Raw genomic sequence first — 25,658 nt, 5'->3', positions numbered from 1 at the left:
TAGTTTTCTGGTGGCATCTTTAGGATTCTCTATGTATAGTATTATGTCATCTGCAAACAGTGACAGTTTTACTTCTTCTGTTCCATTTTGGGCTCCTTTTATTTCTTTTTCTTCTCTGATTGCCATGGCTAGGACTTCCAAAACTATGTTGAATAATAGTGGTGAGAGTGGACATCCTTGTCTTGTCCCTGATCTTAGAGGAAATGCTTTCAGTTTTTCACCATTGAGAATGATGCTTGCTGTGGGTTTGTTGTATATGGCCTTTATTATGTGGAAGTAGGTCCCCTCTATGCCCAATTTATGGAGAGTTTTTATCATAAATGGGTGTTGAATTTTGTCAAAAGATTTTTCTGCATCTATTGAGATGATCGTATGGTTTTTCTTCTTCAATTTGTTAATATGGTTTATCACATTGATTGATTTGCTTATATTGAAGAATCCTTGCATCCCTGCGATAAATCCCACTTGATCATGATGTATGATCCTTTTAATATGTTGTTGGATTCTGTTTGCTAGTGGTTTGTTGAGGATTTTTGCATCTATATTCATCAGTGTTATTGGTCTGTAAATTTCTTTTTTGTAGTATCTTTGTCTGGTTTTGGTATCAGGGTGATGGTGGCCTCATAGAATGAGTTTGGGCATGTTCCTTCCTCTGCAATTTTTTGGAAGAGTTTGAGAAGGATGGGTGTTAGCTCTTCTTTAATTGTTTGGTAGAATTCATCTGTGAAGCCATCTGGTCCTGATCATTTGTTTGTTGGAAGATTTTTAATCACAGTTTCAATTTCATTACTTTTGATTGGTCTGTTCATATCTTCTATTTCTTCCTGGTTCAGTCTTGGAAGGTTATACCTTTCTAAAAATTTGCCCATTTCTTCCAGGTTGTCCATTTTATTGGCATAGAGTTGCTTGTAGTAGTCTCTTAGGATGCTTTGTATTTCTGCGGTGTCTGTTGTAACTTCTCCTTATTCATTTCTAATTTTACTGATTTGAGTCCTCTCCCTCTTTTTCTTGATGAGTCTGGCTAATGGTTTATCAATCTTGTTTATCTTCTCAAAGAACCAGCTTTTAGTTTTATTGATCTTTACTATTGTTTTCTTTGTTTCTATTTCATTTATTGCTGGTCTGACCTTTATGATTTCTTTCCTTCTGCTAACTTTGGGTTTTGTTTCTTCTTCTTTCTCTAGTTCCTTTAGGTGTAACATTAGATTGTTTATTTGAGATTTTTCCTGTTTCTTGATGTAAGCTTGTATAGCTATAAACTTCCCTCTTAGAACTGCTTTTGCTGCATCCCATAGGTTTTGGATCATTGTGTTTTCATTGTCATTTGTCTCTAGATATTTTTTTATTTCCTCTTTGATTTCTTCAGTGATCTCTTGGTTATTTAATAATGTATCATTTAGCCTCCATGTGTTTGTGTTTTTAATGGTTTTTTCCCTGTAATTCATTTCTAATCTCATAGTGTTGTGGTCAGAAAAGATGCTTGATATGATTTCAATTTTCTTAAATTTATTGAGGCTTGATTTGTGACCAAGATGTGGTCTATTCTGGAGAATATTCCATACGCACTTAAGAGGAAAGTGTAATCTGCTGTTTTGGGTTGGAATGTCCCATAAGTATCAATTAAATCTGTCTGGTCTATTGTGTCATTTAAAGCTTCTGTTTCCTTATTAAATTTGTTTGGATGATCTGACCATTGGTGTAAGTGAGGAGTTATAAAGTCCCCCACTATTATTGTGTTACTGTCAATTTCCTGTTTTATAGCTGTTAGCATTTGCCTTGTGTGTTGAGGTACTCCTATGTTGGGTGCATATATATTTATAATTATTATATCTTCTTCTTGGATTGATCCCTTGATCATTATGTAGTGTCCTTCCTTGTCTCTTGTAACATTCTTTATTTTAAAGTCTATTTTATCTTATATGAGTATTGCTACTTCAGCTTTCTTTTGATTTCCATTTGCATGGAATATCTTTTTCCATTCCCTCAGTTTCAGTCTGAATGTGTTCCTAGGTCTGAAGTGGGTCTCTTGTAGACAGCATATATATGGATCTTGCTTTTGTATCCATTCAGCAAGCCTATGTCTTTTGGTTGGAGCATTTAATCCATTGACATTTAAGGTAATTTTCGATATGTGTGTTCCCATGACCATTTTCTTAATTGTTTTCGGTTTGTTTTTGTAGGTCCTTATCTTCTCTTGTGTTTCCCACTTAGAGAAATTCCTTTAGCATTTGTTGTAGAGCTGGTTAGGTGGTGCTGAATTCTCTTAGCTTTTGCTTGTCTGTAAAGCTTTTGGTTTCTCCATCGAATCTGAATGAGATACTTGCCTTGTAGAGTGATCTTGGTTGTAGGTTCTTCCCTTTCATCACTTTAAGTATATCATGCCACTCCCTTCTGGCTTGTAGAGTTTCTGCTGAGAAATCAGCTGTTAATCTTATGGGAGTTCCCTTGTATGTTGTCATTTTTCCCTTGCTGCTTTCAATAATTTTTCTTTGTCCTTAATTTTTGCCAATTTGATTACTATGTGTCTTGGCATGTTTCTCCTTCAGTTTATCCTGTATGTGACTCTCTGTGCTTCCAGGACTTGGATGGCTATTTTCTTTCCCATGTTAGGGAAGTTTTCAACTATAATCTCTTCAAATATTTTTTCGGGTCCTTTCTCCGTCTCTTCTCCTTCTGGGACCCCTATAATGTGAATGTTGTTGTGTTTAATGTTGTCCCAGAGGTCTCTTAGGCTATCTTCATTTCTTTTCATTCTTTTTTCTTTATTCTGTTCCACAGCAGTGAATTCCACCATTCTGTCTTCCAGGTCAGTTATCTGTTCTTCTGCCTCAGTTATTCTGCTATTGATTCCTTCTGGTGTAGTTTTCATTTCAGTTATTTTGTTGTTCATCTCTGTTTGTTTGTTCTTTAATTTTTCTAGGTCTTTGTTAAACATTTCTTGCATCTTCTCGATCCTTGCCTCCATTCTTTTTCTGAGGTCCTGGATCATCTTCACTATCATTATTCTGAATTCTTTTTCTGGAAGGTTGCTTATTTCCACTTCATTTATTTGTTTTTCTTGGGTTTGATCTTGCTCCTTCATCTGGTACATAGCCCTCTGCCTTTTCATTTTGTCTACCTTTCTGTGAATGTGGTTTTTGTTCCACAGGCTGCAGGATTGTAGTTCTTCTTGCTTCTGCTGTCTGCCCTCTGGTGGATGAGGCTATCTGAGAGGCTTGTGCAAGTTTCCTGATGGGAGGGACTGGTGGTGGGTAGAGCTGGTGGTTGCTCTGGTGGGCAGAGCTCAGTAAAACTTTAATCCACTTGACTGCTCATGGGTGGGGCTGGGTTCCCTCCCTGTTGGTTGTTTGGCCTGAGGCGACCCAACACTGGAGACTACCTGGGCTCTTTGTTGGGGCCAGTGGCGGACTCTGGGAGGGCTCACGCCATGGAGTGCTTCCCATAACTTCTGCTGCCAGTGTCCTTGTCCCCATGGCGAGCCACAGCCACCCCCACCTCTGCAGGAGACCCTCCAACACTAGCAGGTAAGTCTGGTTCAGTCTCCCCTTGGGTCACTGCTCCTTCCCCTGGGTCCTGATGCACAAACTACTTCATGTGTGCCCTTCAAGAGTGGAGTCTCTGTTTCCCCCAGTCCTGTTGAAGTCTTGCAATCAAATTCTGCTAGCCTTCAAAGTCTGATTCTTTAGGAATTCCTCCTCCCGTTGCTGGACCCTCAGGTTGGGAAACCTGACATGGGGCTCAGAACCTTCACTCCAGTGGGTGGACTTGTGTGGTATAAGTGTTCTCCAGTCTGTGAGTCACCCACCCAGCAGTTACGGGATTTGATTTTACTGTGATTCCACCCCTCCTACCGTCTCATTATGGCTTCTCCTTTGTCTTTGGATGTGGGATATCTTTTTTGGTGAATTCCAGTGCCTTCCTGTCGATGATTGTCCAGCAGCTAGTTGTGATTCTGGTGTTCTCATAAGAGGGAGTGAGAGCACATCCTTCTGCTCTGCCATCTTGGTTCCTCTGACGGATATTCTAATAGATTATACGAAAGGAGCATTGCTCACTTTTGTGCACGAATTTCATGTAATCTGTTTGAAAAGAACAAAGAAATGCAAAATGGATTATGAAAAACAATATATTTCACGTCTTATGTTAGCAGAGTTTTATTTTCAGATAAAAAGAACCACATGTTGGATTGATAAAAATAATTTACCAAGAGATAATATATGTATGATGGCTTAATATCCCTTCCTGAATATAATTAGGTTTTAGGTCATAAAAAGATGCTAAAACAAACTGTAAACGTTTCAAAGATTCTTTGTATGAAAATAAATTTCAGGATTGTGTAACTCAAAATGATTTCATTTAAAGTTTAGCTTGCATGTGGTATGCTTGCTAAAGGGGAAGGGGATAAATAGGGGTTTGGGATTAAAATATACACGCTACCATGTATAAAATAGATAACCAACAAGGACCTACTGTATAGCACAGGGAACTATACTCAATATCTTGTAATATCCTATAATGGGAGAGAGTATAAAAAAAGAATACATATTTTTATATATATGTATAACTGAATCACTTTGCTCTGTACCTGAAACTAATAGAACATTGTAAATCAACTATATTTCAGTAAAATTTTTTAAAAAAGAGAAAAAAAGGTTTATTTGGCATATGTTGCTTTCAGTAAGCTAAAGTAAAAAGGGTTTGATACCACAGATGTTTTAGAATTGGTTTATCCAAATAAATCCCTAGAATGGTTTGCCTTATTCATATAGTACAGAACTGAAATGATTTAGCTTTTAACTTTGCAGATGTTTGGAAAGATTTTCAAAGAAATGGTGGCATCGCAATGAAATTAGGGCACGGTGAGGAAAGATCTTCAGAACTTCAAGACTTCCTTCAAAATAGAAAAGCACATTTAAAATTGCTCAAGTTCTCCAGTTCATTTGGCCTGGGCAGCTTCCTGCATGTCTTGTCATAACTACCATGTTAAATTTAGTTGTATGTTCAGAAAACGGAGAAAAATGTTCACCACTGGCAGGTGAAAACAGGAAATAAAAATATTGACTCGGGATGTTCCCAGGACAGTTAAACAGCTAATGAAAGGATTGTAGTTCCTAAGGCCACTGTGAATAGGAATGTGGGCATAGGTACCTAATTTGGTATCCAGTTGATTCCAGTTCATGATGCGTATAATTTCTGGCTGTGTGAGCAACATTGCAAAATAGTTTGTATTACAGTAAAATAAAAAAAGTGCCTCCTAAAGGACTTATATTTTTAGGATAACAGCAGAATCTTCTCTTCTTTTGGAAGCACCTGGAATTTTTGGAAATGCCCAGTCTTTCATTTTTATTCCAGGTCCAAACAAAATGAGTACACACCTAATCACCAAAGGCATTGTTTACCTGGAGGACCAAGCTGCTTTGGATCTAATATGACCTCAAACTGGAATAGTTAGATGTGATGGTTACACTCTCAGAAATTAATATATCATTTGTTCAGGTTCTGAATAGAACACCATGAGAAATTATTTGGAAGGGATTTCTTTAAGAGAAAGCTATTCATCTAGGAATCTTTTATGGAGGACATCCCATGTCTGAGGCACTATGAAAAGAGAGAAAAATAGTGTTTACATTTTTATGTAGGAAAGTTAAATTTGGTGGAATTTACTGAAGAGCTGATGACTTTAAAAAATTTATTTTATTGAAGTATAGTTGATTTACAGTGTTGTGTTAATTTCTGCTAGAGGTGATGACTTACTTTCATAAATATATAAAGGCAATTGGCTATTTTTGGTAGTGGTTTTCAAGATTGATGGCAAAATGCATCAGATACTTGCTCGGACTGCATTTTGATTAAGGATTTAATCATTCAGACTGTGTCCATTTTGTTTGCAAGAATTGTTTGTTGAATCCCTTTCTTACGGATGACGTCAGAAAAACAACTTTCATTATAAATCACATCTAATGGGTTAGATTGGAACTCTCAGTGCCAGGAGAAGGGAACGGGAGGAGGAAGTTTCAAAAGCAAGAGTAAGCAAAAGTAAGTCTTAGAAGTTCTCAGAGGCTAGGAGTCTCAGAGGGACAGTAAAATCCCCCAACCCCTTATACTCCCACCAGATAAAATGATGTTTGGGAACGTGAAAGGCTGGAAGGCTTCCCTTGCCTCTTTCTTGGGGCCTGGGAAAATGACCGTGAACTCTGCCTGATGACCTCGTCATATAATCACGATACCAGAATATTTAGCCCTTAAATGGAGAGAAGGTTTACTCAGAAGCCAGTGGTCCCTGAAGAGTTCTCTCAGTTGTGCTGAGGGGATGCCAGGGTGGAAGTGGGGCAGGGGAGGTGAATGCAGAGCAGGTGAACTCAGCAGACACCTCAGAGGATGCTGGAGTGGAAGGATGATCAAGCAAGAGGCCGACCACCAACTTAACTCCAGACACCTTCATCTCCTTGCCATGACTAGACACCCCATGTGGCATAAATTGACTGAGTTTATGCCTCACTTGACTAAGAAAACTCTGAAGTGGTTGAGAAAAAATCTTGGAATCGAGTTAGCCAAGTTTCAGTCATCTAGCAACTAAGCTCAGAGAGATATGTTATTTTATACATCTGAATTCTGTTAATTAAAAATATTGTACTTACAAAGATTGCCGTGATGTCAGTGAATGGGCATTATTTCCTATGTGGACCTAGAGATGATCATACTAAGTGAAGCAAGTCAGACAGGGAAAGATAAATATCATATGATATCGCATATATGGGGAATCTAAAAATATGATACAGATGAACTTATTTACAAAATAGAAACAAACTTAGAGAATGAATTTATGGTTACCAGTGGGGAGAGGACGGGGGAGGGTTAGATTGGGAGTTTGGGATTGACATGCACACACTACTATATCTAAAATAGATAACTAATAAGGACCTACTCTATAGCACAGGAGGCTCTGCTGAATATTATATAACAACCTAAATGAGGAAAGGATTTAAAAAAGAGTAGATACATATATATGTATAACTGAATCACTGTGCTGCACACCAGAAACTAACACAACATTGCTAATCAACTATACTCCAATATAAAATAAAAATTGAAAAAAATAATAAAGATATTATACTTAACAAAGATTGCCATGATTTCAGTGAGTGTGCTTTATTTCCTATGTGTATGTATGAAATGATTTTGGAAGACTTACTTGACGCTAGAATCAGCTTCATAGCTAGGAATGTAAACTGTTTTTATAAAATCCCCTTAATAGATTAAATGAAGAGGAATTAATTACCAGATGTTGATATGCTCAGAAATATAACCTATCAATTAATTGGAAATATTTAAAGTGATTAATGTTTTGAGTAAGAAATTACCAAGATCAATAATATCCATCACAGGGACTTCCCTGGCAGCACAGTGGTTAAGAATCCGCCTGCCAATGCAGGGGACACGGGTTTGAGCCCTGGTCCAGGAAGATCCCACATGCCGCGGAGCAACTAAGCCTGTGTGCCACAACTACTGAGCCTGTGCTCTGAGTCTGTGAGCCACAACTACTGACGCCCACATGCCTAGAGCCCGTGCTGCGCAACAAGAGAAGCCACTGCAATGGGAAGCCCGTGCACTGCAACTAAGAGTAGCCCTGCTTGCCGCAGCTAGAGAAAACCCGCATGCAGCAACGAAGACCCAACGCAGCCAAAGATAATAAATAAATAAAAAAAAATAATATCCATCACAGAATCTTCAGGACTTTGCTTGTCAATTTCTAGAAATGACCACTTAAGATAATAGATTCTGTTTTGTGGACAGTGTGTGGAGTTGGTTCTGATAGCCTAACTTCATAGGTGTAAGACCAATGAAAGAAATAAAAACTATGCTTTTGAATTAAATATTTTTTTTTGCTTTTCTGACTTTTTAAAGTAAATTCAAAACTTTTAGTAAGAATTTCATTTAAGCATGCATTTTTCCACACACCTGGTAATTAACCTTTTCCCAGAAGGCTTTGGAGACACTGAAGTTCAGAATATGTCTAAGACTTGGGTGGTTTTCCCCAGTCACAGAATTACAATGATCACTGTAATGTACATCATAAATCTTAGAGATTTATGTCTAGACAAGCTGTATGCTCTGAGACCTCAGTGACTCAGGGTACTTTTTGAATTTACATAACCTATAGTAACTAAGGATCATGCTGCAGAATTTTGACTAGAAATTTGGAATGTGTCCAGTCATTATCTTTCTAACCTTAGTCCCTTTTTAATCTGAGTCAATTTTCAGATACACTTTCTCGGTAGGTGTTATATCACGCTTATTGCTAAAATTCCCAAAGATTCCTTCCTATTGGTTTAAAATTATTGTTTATAAAGTTGCATATATTATCATAGGAAACCTAGGATGGGTGGTGTTTCTAATAGCCTGTCACTGGAGCCTGAAAGGATTGATTACGTGAACGTTTTTAAAAAAGCTTTATTTGTGTACTGTTGACATATAAGTAACTGCACATATTTAAAGGGTAAAATTTGATATGTTTTGTAATATGTGTACACCTGTGAAACCATCACTACAGTGAAGATAGTGAGTATATTCATCATGCCCAAAGTGCCCTGTGCCTTTCGGTAATACCTCCTTCCTGACTTTCCCTGTTTTCTCTGTTCATCTCCAGGGATTGCACTGAATATATAGATCAACTTGGGAAGAACTGATATCTTGACAATATTGAGTCTTCCTTTCCATGAACATGGAACCTCTCTCCATTTATTTAGTTCTTTGATTTCTTTCATCAGAGTTTTGCAGTTTTCCACATATGGATCTTGTACATATTTTGTTAGATTTATCCCTAGATTTCATTCTTTAGGTGCTAATGTAAATGACATTGTGTTTTTAATTTCAGATTCCACTTGTTCATTGCTGCTACTTGACACACTTGGTATGGTCAGTTTTTAAATATTTTAGCCAGTCCGATAGCTGTGTGGTAGTATCTCACTGTGGTGTTAATTTCACTTCCTTAATAACTGTTAACATTGAACATCTTTTCCTGTGCTTATTGCCATACATCTATCTTCCTTCCTGCAGTGTTTGTTACATTCTTTTGCCTATTTTAAAATTTTCATGTATATAACTCAGAGGTCCCAAGACCATCCCCATGTTTGGTGACTCACTAGAAATATTCACAGGACTCAGAGTCAGCAGTACTCATGAGTATATTTTATTACAGTGATCAGCAACAGAAAAGGATGCATTAGGCAGTCTGGAGGAGTCCAGTGCAGACTTCCAACATGTTCCCTCAGGAGGGATCACACCTAACACACTCCTTCCACCAGGAGTGAGGTGCAGCAATATGTGTGCAGTATTTTGGCCCAGGGAAGCTTGCTTGTGACTCAGAGTCTAGAGTTTCTATTTGGGGCCAGTCTTATAAGTACTCTTTGCTGACATAGCCAGCCATAGTACCAAAATTTCAAAAGGAAAGTAGGTACTCACCATTAACCACATTTTTTTGTACAGTCCAGGCAGCCTGGTACAACAGGGTACAGTACTCCAGGTGAACAAAACAGCCTTGTTAACATAGGGAACATGCCAAAAGCAAGTCCCCAGATACCAGCCAAAGGCCAACTGTGCAAGCAGACACTTCCAAACGTAGCAAACTCAAATATACTGTGTTAACTCTTTCCTGATAGACACACACACACACACACACACACACACACACACACACACACACACATCCTTTTATTTTCATCAAAACACTTTGATTACTTTGGGACATCTAGGAAGAAGTAGGGAGGTGATAAACCAGGAAAAAGCATTAGATAAAGTTACAAGTATAATGTACAGGGCAATAAAAGTTCTAGGAATGTGGTATTTGCCTTGGGGCCATAGACACTGGCATTTAAGTCAGAAATACGTTGATAATATTACAGTAAGAAATCCACTTTCATCTAAAAATAGAACCTGCTTTAATTAGTGAGAGTGGGCTTCGCAAAAGCAGAAAACTTCCTTCAGAAAATTCTTTGGGATGGCCGAAAGCCCAGGGAGCAAATTGGAGGCTTGGTAGAGAATGAATCCAGTGTGTCGGGGGCGGGGGGGTCCAGTCTGGTAGCACCTTAAGGCCAGGGTAGAAATCTGGGATGGACATGTTTTCTCCCACAGGAAAGCTAGAAGGGCTAACTTTGGCAACATGAATCCTTCTATATCAAGCACTGTTGCCATCTTGAATTTGCTCTGATTATGGTTTATTGAGCAGCTTGCCTCAAATCCTCTGCCCTGCCCTTCTCCCCATGAGGGCTTACTGTCATGTATTAAACAGTGACCTCTTCAACATTCTGATGGTAAAAAAATCCTTCTTATAAGGTTGTTTCTTAAACTATCCCTCAATACAAGCCAGTGAGTTAGGAAGGAGAACAGAGAATATGTGCAAATTAATAATTCAGTCTAAGTGGGCAATGTAGTACTTACGGTTTATCTCAATACAAGGACAGATTTTTAGAGTATCTGGTGGCACTGACTCCTGGCATCCCTCGAACAACATTAATAAATATTGCTTTTCTTGGCTTTTGATAGTTATTGTAAGACACCATGTCCAAGATTAGGCTTCCTGAAAAGTACCTGGAGAGTAAGCATTAGAGGCATTCATGTTAATAGAAAGAGACACTGGTTTTGGATTTACATTGTCACATGAAAATAAAAACAGTCAAGAAAGACAGGTGTCCAAAGACAGGATCACTTCTCGGCTGAAAGGATGTGCGTTTCCCCACCTAAATTAAGGAGGCAATTTTCAAAAGAATATTGCTAGATGCAGACAAAATATTGATATATCTGGCCTTGAGATTATAATCACAACTTAAATAATTTATAAAGGTAGTTGGTTAAGAATGGAAAAGGTGCTAATACCAGAAATGTGTCTTTGATGAACATAATAGGTGTTTAGATTATGGGCCATTACCTGTAGTTTGGTTGGATGAATTTTCCCTAGGTCATATTATCAAATATGTACTCTCTAACCTGACCGTCATAAGAGATATGTATTTTGGTACCTGTATCTTTTGTAACTGTGTTGAACATCAAAAAATCAAGCAAACAATTCCTATAAAGTCTTTCAAGCCTGATGCGAAACATTGGTTGATACAGTTTTATTTTTGGAATCCTAACTTTGTTAAATGAAGACGATTTCTATTGGTACCATTAGTATTGTAGAGCTAATTGTGAGTTATTCATATGAGTTTACTGTCCAAGGGTCATAAACCTTAGTGAAGTTTTTATTGTTTTTGGGTTCAATTACTTGAAGCCTTAAAACAAATATATTACACATTCTAGGATGAAAGACTAGTATGAAAGAGCATATATAAAGGCTATTACAGCTAAGAATAAAAGCCCAAATATAAGGATACTTAGAAATTTTTGGATGTTCTGTAACACTAAGTTATAGTCCTGAAGTATTTTAATATTCCAGGTAGAGAGAAAGTCTTCATACACCTTTTCAACATGCTCCCACTTCAAATATTACCTTCCTCTTTATTTTTTATTATTATTTATTTATTTTTGGCTGTGTTGGGTCTTCGTTTCTGTACGAGGGCTTTCTCTAGTTGAGTCGAGTGGGGGCCGCTCTTCATCGCGGTGCGCGGGCCTCTCACTGTCGCGGCCTCTCTTGTTGCGGAGCACAGGCTCCAGACGCGCAGGCTCAGTAGTTGTGGCTCACGGGCCCAGTTGCTCCGTGGCATGTGGGATCTTCCCAGACCAGGGCTCGAACCCATGTCCCCTGCATTGGCAGGCAGATTCTCAACCACTGCACCACCAGGGAAGCCCACCTTCCTCTTTTTAATGGAGACAAAGGTGACTCGTTGAATTCATTTAGTTTCATGAAACAACTCAACATTTCTTGAAATCAGTTGTGGCAAAAAAAGAGAACAATAATTGTGAAAGACAAAGGGACAACATTAGCCATGAGCAGCAACTTCATGACTGTATCTACAGGGGCACAAAGTGAAATGAGGATCTGGTGATCATGTGCTTAATTTTCTCAGAGTAGATAACGACCCCAGATGATGATGATAATGATTGTGATGGGGGTGGTGGTGGTGATGATGGTGATGATGATGATATTAACAACACCTTACACTTATCAAGTGCTTATTGGGTGTCAGGCATTGTTCTAAGTACTACTCTTGCACTAATTCATTTGATCCTCAAGGAATCCTAACAGGTAGATATTATTTTTACCCCCACTTTTACAAATGGATTGAGGAACAGAATGATTAAAAACTTGTTTGAGGTCACACAATAATAGTGTAGAGGTATGATTCAACCCCTGGTCGGTTTAGTCTAAATACTATACTCTAAACCACTACTTTTTATATGGAAAAGTGACAAATCTGATACTTTTTGTTTTTGCTTTTGTTTGCGGTACGCAGCCCTCTCACTGCTGCGGCCTCTCCCGTTGCGGAGCACAGGCTCCGGACGCGCAGGCTCAGAGGCCATGGCTCACGGGCCCAGCCGCTCTGCGGCATGCGGGATCTTCCCGGATTGGGGCACGAACCCGCGTCCCCTGCATCGGCAGGTGGGTTCTCAACCACTGCGCCACCAGGGAAGCCCTAACTTGCGTTTTGATCAGACTCTCCAAATACATGAAAGGAAAGCAACTGGGAAGAAACTGAGTGGTGGGAAGAGAAGTATGTCTGAGACTATTGATCTTTACCGTATTGTTTGCTCCTTTCTTAGTGTACAAGACTGTCTTCTGCACCCTGCAGGTAAAGTTCAGGAGTTGGAGCTTTGGGTTTTGCCTAGGGAAACATGGAGTCAAAGTTTTAGAGCTGAATATGACTGTGGTTCAGAACTTTTTTTTAAAGGAATGAGCTCATGCAAACCCCCAAATTTGAGACTTCTCTAAGATGTGGCAGGTCTTCTGGTTTCCAGTACCATGACGTTTCCATTTCACCACATCTAAATATTAGATGCCCACCAGTTTGCGTACCAGCCTTCCAACACACCTTGACAAACTTCCACACTTCCATTGGCCCTAAAACTAGTCCATGTGCCTGAGCTTTTGGTAATGGAAACAGCTTTCCTGTTATTTTCACGCACAGTGGAGTAGAAAAAAATATGTTAATCGGGTCTGTGATTTGTGAATGGTTTAAAAAGGTGGTTACTATGTTGGGTGTATCTAGTTTGTTTGTGTATCTAAGCACCGATCTAAAAAGATTTATTCCTCTTCATTATGTCAAGATTCCTAAGTGGCACCAGGTGAAATGTCAGACTGGGACATGGTTACGTTCCATGATGCGTTGCGAGATGTTAAAGAGAGAAGGATTTGTGTTTGTGTTCTATAAAAATCAGAATTAAAATCTCCTTAAGGGCAGGGATTTTTGTCTGTCTTGTTTACTGGTGTATGTCAGCACCCAGAACACTGTGGGCTCTGAGTCAATAATTATTGACTGAAAAACAGCTTTGCCATATGTCTTGATCTTTGCAGTAGAATTAGGTGCTAGAAATATTGTGCCCTGTTTCTATACTTATCAAACTGAGTCTCCTCGTCCCAACCTCCAACTTATTTTCTACCATAACATGATCAGAATGCACCAGGATATAATTGTCACTATTATTTCATTGATTACTTAGCAAAATCTACCTAACTATTTTTAATACCCAGTCAGTTCTGGGTGGAAAGCAAAATTAATGTTGGCACTGAATGCTTTAATATTTGGACTTGAATGAAAGTGTATAATATACATTATCTCTGATCAACATATCAACAGGTGCTAATTTTGTCAATTTATTTGGCTGATAGGGTATTATTTCCTAGAAAGTTCTGCTTCCATTTTATAGTTTGTCTAATCAAAGAACAAAAAAGATTTTCTCTTGTCTATGACTTCTTAAGCTTTAGAAAAGGGGATGGATGCAGGAAGTCAGACTTGTCCCTCTATGAAGATAATTTTAAAAATCATCAATAAGCTGGGAGTTTAGGGTCAGAAATTATGGGATATATTGCTGTTCTAAATAGTAGAAATTGATAAACTAATTGGATTTCTTTGGAGATGAAAGGGACCCTGCTTCCCACTGCTCTTTTTGAGATAAAATAGACTAGTGATCCCATGATGCTAGATTTGACAAAATATTCACTAATATATGTTTTCTTTTTTAAAAATAATTTAAACTTCGAGTGAGCAAACTTCTTATTTTGGTCTGATTTTATTTTAAAGGTTGGAAATAGCCTGAAAATTTCTAACAGCTATCAATGTATACCTTATTATATTTTGGACATCTGACTATTAGATGAGATTTTTAGCCTATACTGAGTCTGAATATAACTTTTATAATTTTAATTTTTGTTCATAGGATTGTATACTTATTGTAGGAAAGACAAAAGAATTAAGAGTTCTGGAAGTGGTAAAATGTTGGTAAATACAAAAGATATTTTTCTTATTTAAAAAAATCTTTTAAAATAACATATTGTTTAAAGTCAAAATAACAACAATGAATTGTGGGGTTTATGACACATGTAGAAGTAAAAGGCATGACAATAACAGCATAAAAGCTAAGAGGGAGAAATGCAAGTGTATGGCTGTAAGCTTTTTTACAGTATGTGTAATGATAAATGACATTAGGTTAGTGTGTGATAGGTTTCAGGGGCATGTTGTAACCCCTGATCAACCACTACAAAGGATAAAGCAAAGAGGTATAGCTAATAAGCCAATAGAAAAGCTAAAAGGGAATAAAAAATATTTAAGAGGAACAAGTACAAAGGACAGATGGGACATAGAAAACTATTAGAAAGATGGGTGATTTTTTAACCAAATCATAGTGATATTTGTATGTCAATACATAAATTATGTCATTTTATCACATAAAAAGCAGATTGACTAAAAAGCAAGACCCAACTATATCCTGTTTATGAGTTCCACTTGAAATATAAAGTCACAGATGAATTAAAGGAAAAGGATAGGAAAAGATATATCATGAAAACACTCATCAAAAGAAACCAGAAGACTTAATTTTGATGTCAAAGTAGGCTTTAGAACAAGAAATATTACCAGGAATAAAGAGAGAGATTACATATTGATAATGAGATTGATTTACCAAAGGAAGAGAACAACCCTCAGTGTTTATGCAACTGGCAACTCAGCTTCAAAACACAGCAAAAACAGAACTGAACGCTTTTTTTGTTGTAAGCTTCTAAGTTCCTCAACAGGGATTCTCTTACTACTGGAATTTTCATGGATGAGAAGGATTTACTGTATAATATTTAAACCATTCACACAGGTACTGTTTTTGTGAAAACTCTAATTTCCAACGTTAATGCATTAAAGAGTGTTAATTAAAACATTTACTCAAGAAATACCAACTACATACCAAGCACTTCATATATGTCATTTAATTAGCATAGTAATCCATGCTGCACGTAAGAAAACCTGCACTCAATAGGATTACATACTTGTCCCAGGTCACACAGTAAGGAGCATAGCCAAGATCTGAGCTCAGATCTGTTTGCCCCTAAGCCCGTGATGTTTCCACCACATAGGGGCTTGAAATATATACATATTTTTCATAACTATTATTTTGGTCTCCAGGTAAGTGATAGTCATCCTGTGAGTCAGCGAGGACAGGAATGCCATGTGTTGGTTAACTGCTCTTGCCTTAGAGCACTACTAAAAATGACCCCATTTATTTTTGGTGGGGACCCCATTCAGTGGGAGGTACAGAGACTAGCAGAATCTAATGACCTACAAGAAATGGAAAAATGTTCAGTAAAGCATACTCTGTAATTTCAAAAAATCTGTATTCAATACTGCCAGATTAATAGTTGTTAAGTGAATGGCTAGATGATATTTCTGCAGCCAAACAATAATATTATGAGGATTTAGTGTGATTCATTTATGTGTTTAAAAAGCTAAAGTGGTGAGATTTGTGGAAACTGTTGGTTTCTGGAATTGATAAAATCTGCCTACTGTAATATTTCCGTGATCTTATTAATTAACCAAGTTTTAAAAACTCGCTCTAGTAAAGGAAGTAGAAAAGAATCAAAGAAACACAGGAATCACATTGGTTGAAAAAAGTGGAGTTGAAATAAAAGGTATATGTCCTGATCGCAGCCATAATTTAAAAACTATTTTAAGGACCATCAAAACATCAAAACCTATGAAAGTCGTCTTCATATTCATATCTCAGACATGTTCACTCTTTAAATTTCATGGAACAGAGCTGGCAGAATTGACGTGTTGCTAAGGAAACATATCAAGCACAAACATAAAAAGCATAACAGGTTCAAAGGATTCTGGGGAGTTATTATAAAGACATAAAACCTGCCAAATCATTGGAACAATAAAAGTGGAAAATTAATTTCAAGCAAGACTAAACATTTCAACCGACTGCTGAAAGACTTTTGAAGACTATGTACGTACTGGGAAAAAGAGGTGAGGACTCTTAAATATCCAAGTGGTTAATTAATGAAGACTGAAGCCAAATGCAAGCGTTAGGAGTAAAGCAGAAACATTTGGTTTCTGGTTTCACAAAGGGGAATTTGCTTTAATCAAATGTATTAGTAAGAAGGATGAGGGTTCAGAGAACAGGCTCCTTGAAGAGCTTGAAAAATGGACCAATATTCTAAGCTTTGAGATTTGATGCGTTTCTTGGTCCAAGTAAAACAAAACCAGGGTGTTAAAGGAAGTAGAGACAGAAATAAGAGACCCTTTTATGAACAGTTTTACAAGCACACTTAGTTCTGGAGAGACCCCCTAGGATTAGCCAGTATGATGGAATTATTTTAAAGGGTCTGGGAATGTACCAAGTGGCTTGCATACCAGTTGACATCACTCACAAGTAAAGTGTTAAAAAGTGTTTTGAGGGTCAAATGAAGAAACACTTGGAAGCTTACTTGATGAAGGAATGCCAACTGACTTTTTCAGATGGGAAAGAGATGCTTCACTTACTTGTCAAAATGACAGAAAAATTATTTCTGAGGCAGGAAAGAGGTGTCATAACACATCCTTTGCCTTTTGATAGTGGGCAATTTATTGAAATGCTTTACTGGGGTTAAAATGATCCTTTTTCTTAGAAGTGGCATAATGGGAAAATTGGTAGATTGAACTGAAACTTGCTAAATCGGAAGAAACAGAAGTCCTTTGTCAATGGAAGCATTGCTAGTTCAGAAAATCACTGTCTATCTCTAGAGGACTTTATTTTGGCAGCCGTGGGAACAGCCTCTCCTTTTTAGACATTTATGTAGAATTCCTCCGTAAGCACTGTGGGTATAGGCTGACTCATATATACATGATATGTGACTATAAGTTTCAAAAACTTATTTTTGAATAAAATTTCAAAGCTAAGGGAAAGTTAGTCCTGTCCAAGACATCACCTTGGCAGGCTCCATACTCATTTCAGGGATGCTGCCTTTGGACAAGTCATTCTTGGAATTTCTCTTGTGGAATCGTTCCGCAAGACCGTGGCAAACTTTAAAAATTATGTTTAACAGTGAAAAATTTTTCATACTTTGAGTGAAAATATTGTATTTGGGAAAGATCCAAAGAAATCAGAGTCTCATCTGGTGAAGAAAGTGAGTGATTAAAATGTTACTAATTTAAAAAATAATTGAGGTGTAACTATGAAGTAAAGAAAGTGATATTCTTTTGTGGCCTGTAACCTGGTTTTCAAAGTAATTCCCAAAGCATTTTAAACATATTTTGATCAGTGAGGTATGTTTGTAACAGGACAAAAGATTCTCAAGGTGACTGCCTTGAAAGCTAATTTTAGAATGAGTTCCAGTATGCTGGCTAGAAAGCCAGTATCATGGTGTTTATAGTTTTAACTTATAAAGAGAGAGAAGTAGAGGGTAGTAAGGTCTAGTGAAAATTTCTTGGTGATTTTAAGACATGGGAGCAATGCACAGTTACATTTTTATAGAAAAATAAATAGTCAAGTTTTTGCTGTGGTGTGCTGTATAGGAAAGAGTATGATACCTACCAGAAGGCCAGAGTTGAGGCCATGTGACCTTGGATCAGTCACTCTGACAAACGGGAAAGGTGGGGAGAGAGGAATAAATTAGGAGTTTGGGATTAATATGTACACACTACTATATATAAAACAGATAATCAGCGAGGACCTACTGTATAGCACAGGGAACTCTACTGAATATTCTGTAATAACCTATATGGGAAAAGAATCTGAGAAAAGAATGGATATATGTATATGTATAACTGAATCACGTTGCTGTACACCTGAAACTAACACAGCATTGTAAATCAACTATACTCCACTATAAAATAAAAATTAAATTTAAAGTCAAAGTAAAAAAAAAATTTTTAATTAAAAACAAAAGAAAGAAGAATGGGAGAGGGAGGAAAGTAAAGAGAGGGAAAAGTAAAAAGAAAGAAAAGGAAGAAAAGGAAGAAAAAAGGAAGGAAGGAAAGGTACGTGGAAGAAAAGGCCAACTCTTTCTTCATCCAATATAACATAAACTTGAAATTAGTGGAGTCATAATTAATGATGTTATGTCATATCTAACAAAACCATCAAATATAAGAAAAACAGAGAAGGAAGTGTCAATAAATAGCAGATTCTTAAGAGTGACAATTTTCAAGAACACCTGCTTATCTGCATATGTGCCTGTAAATATGTTCATTTATCAAGACAAAGCTCATTTTCCCAGTCTGTGCTATTGTCCTCTATGTGATGGACCATGGGAGTTCAGGATGCCCTTGAAATGTGTTTGTTCTAAGTAAGTATGAAAACTACAGCTTACCCGGGCCTTAAAAAGACTGTTTCACACAACTGGATTAAAAAGTTTAACACACACAAAAAATGGGGTTATGCTTACTTTTGGAAGAAGGGCCAAAATATTACTGTCCGAAGTGGAAAACATGCAAGCACACACATGAGAGAGCAATTGTGAGGTTCAAATGAGATATTGTATGGAAAAGCACTTGAGAAGTCTAATGCTTGGCAAATATAATTTCATAGAAACTATTTCTTGAGGAAAAAGTAGAAGCATATAAAGACACTGGACTTCCTTCTGCCTCCTGACTTCCTTGAAACATTAAGCCGTTGCTTTAATTTTTGCATAAAGAAAACATGAACGTTGTCACCGTTTTTCTACATGTAAATGAAAGCAAAATAATACTCGCCTTCCAGTTATCACATGGAAATACAAATGAAGCGAATATTTGCGGCCACGCCTAGAAATAAAGGCCCTGTGTCAAGTGTAAGTTTATTTCATGTGAAGTGGCCGGGCAAGCGTCGGGCACATATCCAGGTTATAATGCGTACTATTTATGATTGGCGTGGTTAGTATTTGTGTACCACGGTTTGTCATTCAATCTAATACTTTCAAATATGCATATTTAGAACTTGGATTCAAGCATATTTTCTAGTAAAAACCCTGATATTTTATTTCCTTAATACATTAATTGTAGACCAGAAGCTCCTAGAAAAGGGAAAAATAACCTGCCTTTAGCAACAGAAACGCCCACCAAGTCATGGCAAATATGACTTCAGTAACATGAATTATTCTGAACACAAAAGAGTCAGAACAAAAGCCTGATTTTCATATTTCTGAATTACATATTGAAATTGAGCACATAAAAAATAGAAACATCATGCAAAATGCCCTGAACTTAAGAGATATTTTGCATTTGGCGTGGAAAAATCCTCAGACGGCTGAAAGAATGAAATTTTGTCTTTACTCTTTCTTCTCTATTACTGGACCAGGCTAATATGTCTTATAAATCAGTCCGTTATGCCCAGGGTAGGATATTGAATCGTCTCTATTCAATAGTTAGAAAAATGTCAGTAATACATTTTAGAAGAAGTCAGACCCTTTCTTGGTCTCTCTAATATTCTCCAATGTGCAGCCAGTGATTCCATGGGCTGGACTTTGCCATGTGAAAATTCAAGCTCTGAGATGCAGTGGGAAGGAAAGAGGACCCTGCGCACACTGGCACACAAGGCTGATGCCACAGAAAAGCCAGCTCATTTCATCTGACAGAGTCCAGAACCTATTTTTTTTTTTTTGTGCATGTAAATGATTTTTATTTCAATCATTTGGAATGCAATTCCAGATTTCAGTCAAACATGCCACATGTTTAAAATAAATTGATAAGCTGCAGAATGTTTTAAATGTATTTATCCATTCCTTCTTTTCTTTCTTTCTTTTTTTTTTTTTAACATCTTTATTGGGGTATAATTGCTTTACAATGGTGTGTTAGTTTCTGCTTTATAACAAAGTGAATCAGTTATACATATACATATGTTCCCATATCTCTTCCCTCTTGCGTCTCCCTCCCTCCCACCCTCCCTATCAGAACCTATTTTTATTTACTTATTTATTTTTTAAATCTTTATTAAGGTTTCAGTGTACCAAGGAGGTAGACACACTGCAGGCTAGACCATCACATGTTAGCAGTTCTCTCTCTCTACCACATGGAATGTTTCCAAAATGTCTTGTCCATTTTTTTTCTGAAGCCAGTGGTAAAGGGCTAGAACTACAGTTTGATGGGATGAGAGCAGGAGCTCACTCTTCACTTCATAGACATTTCATGACGTGTCCAACTAATTATTGTGAGAAGTATTTGCTTCTTGGTCCTGGTAGAAGTATTCTCAGTGGATGTATGTAAGAGAAATAGCCTTACTTGTATATTTTAAATCTATTTACAATATAGATATGTATTTAATATTTATGCGTTAATTTGAGTAGAGGGAGGGTATTTGCTACGTTCGGCAAAACTTGGGCAATCTCTGTTAGGTGGAATCCAATCCATGCCAAGAATGACTGGCTAGAAGGGTTGGAAGAAGTTCAGATGAGATGTTAGGCTGATTGAAGCCCAAACTCTTTTATAGATAAGGGGGTAATAAAACATGTTCATGGGGCAGTGTGTTTATAGATACTTACTTGCCTAGCTCAGAGGATTAGGAGTTTATATAAGATAAAGAAGAGCTTAATGATTTTAAAGACAAAGCTGCATGTTACTATTCTGTTTAAAATTTAAGGAATGTAGGGGAATTGGTGAGGGTAAGTATTTGTAATCCAGGAAATTGCTTTTGAGTTAACTAATGGAGTATGCTTTGTGTAATGTATGGAGAAAAAGCATCAAGGATAAATTCGTGATTTATAAGGCATAAATACTGTATTAATGTTGCAGGTTTGAATTTTAAAGGCTTTAAATTTCATTTTGACACTTGAAAACATTTTTAGAAAAAAGGCAACGTAAAAATAATAATGGTGACTTAAAAAACGGCATCGAGTGTATACTTTTGTCCCTGGGAGACTAATGAGAGGAGGTGAAAAGAAGATACTTATCTTCATACTGTTTATTCATATATTTATGAATTCCCACTATGGGTCAGGAACTATTCAAGGAGATGAAGACATAGGAATGAACAAAACAGACAAGGCCTCCAGACATCTTATATTTTTGTAGGGGAAACAGACAGTAAACAAATGGCAAGTCAATATGTAGTATGTCAGAGGGTGTTAGAAAATACTTGTGGAGAAAAATAGCAGACATGTCAGTTTTAGGTTGGTGGGTGGGTAGGGATTGTTACATTTTATATAAGGTGATCAGGGAAAACCTCAGGTCAGAGGTCTGAACACCTGTTAGGTGCCTCACAGATAAGGGCTCTGAAGGAGCTGAGGGCACAAGCCATATGCACATGTGGGAGAAGCCATTCCACACAAAGGGAAGTGAGTATGAAGACTTTAAAAAAAGTGGATACATTTATATGTTGTAAGATGATTGTCATTTTAGTGTACAATTAGGACCTCTATCACATTACATAAGTATAAGTTCTTTTCAGTGGTTGTAATAATTAAGTTCTAGTCTCTTAGCAACTTGGTGATTATAATACGATATTGTTGTCCATATTCACTATATTGTGGACTAGAGATCTAGGACTTATTTACTACTTGTTGCAAGTTTGTGCTCTTAAACGACATCTGTCCCATATCCCACCTTCCCTCTCCTGCTGACCACCATTTTACTCTCTGTTTATAAGAGTTTGGCTTTTTTAGAATCCACATCTAAGTGATAATCACATAGTATTTGTCTTTCTCTGTCTGACTTATCTTACTTAGCATAATGTTCTCAAGGTCCATCCACGGTGTCACTGGAGTATGAAGACTTTAAGTCAAGAAAAAACTTGGCCTGTTTTAGGAGCACATAGCTGTTTAAAAAAATTTGCTGGAGTGTTACATAAATTAGTGCACATGTATAAATAGTACCTAGGCATGCCGGCCTCTAGGTCTGTTGTTGAGTGTGCATTCTTCTTTATTAAGGCACCTGAGAAATGGGCTTTCATAGAGAAATTTTGTCCTAGTTCTATTTAGGGCTTTTTCTTTATTCATGGACCTAGTTCTTTGCTACACACTGATTTTCTTACCATAATACAAACTGTTTTTGAGTACTTAGTATGTGCTGAATATAGTGCTAAATTATGTACACACATATCTTAATGATTTTCTCAGTCTTTTTTTGCCAAGAAATCAAGATTTCTGTTTTTAAAATCTTTTTAAAAATTTAATTTGTATTTTATATTGGAGTATAGTTGATTTACAATGCTGTGTTAGTTTCAGGTGCATATCAAAGTGATTCATTTATACATATATCCATTTTTTTCCAGATTCTCTTCCCATATAGGTTATTACAGAATATTGAGTAGAGTTCCCTGTGCAATACAGTAGGTCCTTGTTGACTATCTATTTTATATATAGTAGTGTGTATATGTTAATCCCCAACTCCCAATCTATTCCTCCCCCCACCTTTCCCCTTTGGTAACCATAAGTTTATTCCTGAAGTCTGTGAATCTGTTTCTGTTTTGTAAATAAGTTCATTTGTATCATATTTTAGATTCCACATATAAGTGATGTCATATGATATTTGTCTTTCTCTGTCTGACTTACTCCACTTAGTATGATAATCTCTAGGTCCATCCGTGTTGCTGCAAATGGCATTATTTCATTCTTTTTTATGGCTGAGGAATAGTCCATTGTATATATGGACCACATCTTCTTTATCCATTCCTCTGTTGATGGACATTTAGGTTGCTCCCATGTCTTGGCTATTGTAAACAGTGCTGTAGTGAATATTGGGGTGCATGCATCTTTTTTTTTTTTTTTGCGGTACGCGGGCCTATCACTGTTGTGGCCTCTCCCGTTGTGGAGCACAGGCTCCGGACGCGCAGGCTCAGCGGCCATGGCTCACGGGCCCAGCCGCTCCGCGGCACGTGGGATCTTCCCGGACCGGGGCACGAACCCGCGTCCCCTGCATCGGCAGGTGGACTCTCAACCACTGTGCCACCAGGGAAGCCCCCCTCACTGTAGTTTTGATTTGCATTTCTCTAGTAATTAGCAACGTTGAGCATCTGATTTTCTCAGTCTTGAAGGCTGAAAGTCATCGAGGTTAAGTTGTCCAGTATCAAAGCCCGCAAGTGGCTGAAACAGAATTAGAACTTTGTTCCTCAACTGATGCCACATTGCAAACAAATTCACTGAAGCTCAGATCGAACTTGTAATTTTCTTGTATTTAGTATCATGTACAAACTGAAAAAGAGATCTCCTTGCCTACAGTTGTTAAAAATTTAGCTTTAACATAAACTTCATTAATTTCTGTAGGTATATCTTTTCTAAATTATATTCTTTGGAAAACTATTCCAGAAGATTTTAAAATAATTTTTATATGAAAAATGGTCCCATGGCCAAATAATTTTTAGAAACACTAGTTTATATGAAGATAAATAAGCTATTTGACTGCAGAGCTTCTTAGTCTTTAAAATGCTAATGTGCATTGAACATCTGCAGGAAGTGAATGTTTTCAAATTATTTTATCGTGGAGGGGCTGTTATGAAGATATGTAATATCTCAATGAACTAATTTATATAGAGCACAGTTTTGGAAATGTTGCTTAACTATCTCAGTTCCTGTGAGCTACTACCCAGGTGCATTCAATGCAACGGGTTTACGATGCTTCCGTGAGAATGCACTCTGGTTATTGCTTACAGCAAAATATTTTCTTTCCTGTGCTGCCCCAATTTGAAGGAACTCCTATAACTCGAATTTAGGTGGTCAAATATAATATACAGGGTGAGTGACATTTAGCTTTCCCTCCAATATTTAGAAATCCCTTAGTTTTGATGTGTAGGTTGTACTTACAAATATATCTATCTCTTTTATTCCTTCTTACTCATTTTCAGTAGCTGGGAATAAAGAAGAGACAAAGATACGTCCATTTTCTTCTTCTTTGTTTTTGGCTGTTTAACTGTTTCTCATCTCTCTTTGTGCAGCTTGGTCTTTGCTGCCTGATTCGAGAGTCATTCAAGTAGGACTATCCTGGTCTCATAGGTAACATCACAGTTTACTTCGAGAACAAACACTTATATCTTTGGCTTTTAAATGAGCCTTCTGTTCATCAGTGGTACCTAGCTTGGGCTTTGGTGTAATTTAACAACAGAAGAGAGGAATGTACAGGAGACATTTCCAAAATGTACTACATCCTTTTCTTGGGTTCCTACTCTCTGGGGATCCCGGTTAGCTTGGAAAGCCTTACTTTCAAAAAACATTTTTTCACTCTGCAGAGTTTCTCCAACCACGAGGTCAGCAGAACCTAAGATGGTGCCCTGAATTACCGTTCATTTATTTCCATTCTGTTACACGTTTTCTACAAGTTAAGAGTTCCTTGGGGCTAATACTGTTTGTTAGAGCAAGTTGGCTCATTGTTTCTGGGCAGATTTCATTTTCCATTTCTCCAGGCTCTTCTTCAGGAAGCGTGACAGCTTCTGCCCGCCCTGGTTTTTCCTCTTGTGCTCCCGTGTCATGGTGTCCTGTGGTTGTGCGTTGTGTGCCACCTGAGAAGTGACACCTGGGCACAGCATACTGGGACCCTAGGGCCTGGGGAGATTTCCACAGGTCCATGTGCTTTCCCTTGCACGCATCTTCCAGGAATCAAACCCACAATGTATTACTGGTAGGAAACCTCTGTTCATCCTCCTCAAGAAATATATGCAAAAGCTGGCAGTCTCTTCTCTCTCTCACATTTTAAGAGTGATTCACACTAAGGTGGTGAGGGCTGGATATGGTCACCATGGGCTGACACCTTTCTAGAAATGGTAACTGTTGGCAAGACCCCAGCAAGGTTTCGATGAAGCAGCCCCTTATTGGCAGGAACTTCAGGCAGCATGGATGTGGCCTCGGACTCGGTCAGCTGGTCCTGTTGGCAAAGCTCCCACTGGCTTTCAGCCGACTAGCTCCTAGCCAAGTCCTCTCGGTGGTAGAGGGCGACAATGCTGAGAGTCGCCACAATTCCTTCAGAAAAGTTCCTCCAAGTCCTGTGAAGTCATATTGGCAAAGCAAGTCTATGCTAGCCTGCTCTCCTGTCCTACTCAGTTCCCTTTCATTCATAAAACTGTCCAGTTTTTGAGCTGGGAAAAAAAGAAGTCTCTAAGCTCAACTCCTTATTTAGTAACTGTGAGATATGGACCTCAGAGAAGTGTCCTGATTGCTCAGTGTTACGTGAGGAATCAGGGCTCAACCAAGACTGGGAGCCTTCTACCTGCCCCTCCCCCCGCAACTCCAACCAAGTCCAAGGCCGTTTCTACCAGTTGCACTGCCTCAGAACGCCCTGAATGTGAGCCCTGCCGCATCAGTTAGGGTTCTTTGCAGTAAGCAAAGGAAAATGACTTTGACTAAGTCAAACAAAGGAGAA

The 25,658-nt window shown here is 37.8% G+C and overlaps 1 long non-coding RNA gene across 4 annotated transcripts in view; it reads left to right on the top strand.

The window, feature by feature from the left end:
- The window catches only part of LOC137204797 (uncharacterized), a 420,535-nt gene that overhangs the window by 47,953 nt on the left and 346,924 nt on the right, over positions 1-25,658 (top strand). The window contains exon 1 of one of the 4 annotated variants that reach the window (XR_010933842.1): positions 16,247-16,385. The exons of the other annotated variants lie outside the window; for them this stretch is intronic. This is a non-coding gene — a long non-coding RNA (uncharacterized lncRNA). Of the gene's footprint in view, positions 1-16,246; positions 16,386-25,658 lie in introns of those variants that run through there. 4 annotated transcript variants of the gene reach the window in all.

The sequence above is a fragment of the Pseudorca crassidens genome, chromosome 13, assembly GCF_039906515.1.
Source record: "Pseudorca crassidens isolate mPseCra1 chromosome 13, mPseCra1.hap1, whole genome shotgun sequence".
Lineage (NCBI taxonomy): Eukaryota > Metazoa > Chordata > Mammalia > Artiodactyla > Delphinidae > Pseudorca > Pseudorca crassidens.
This window is presented reverse-complemented; position numbering and strand designations above follow the sequence as displayed.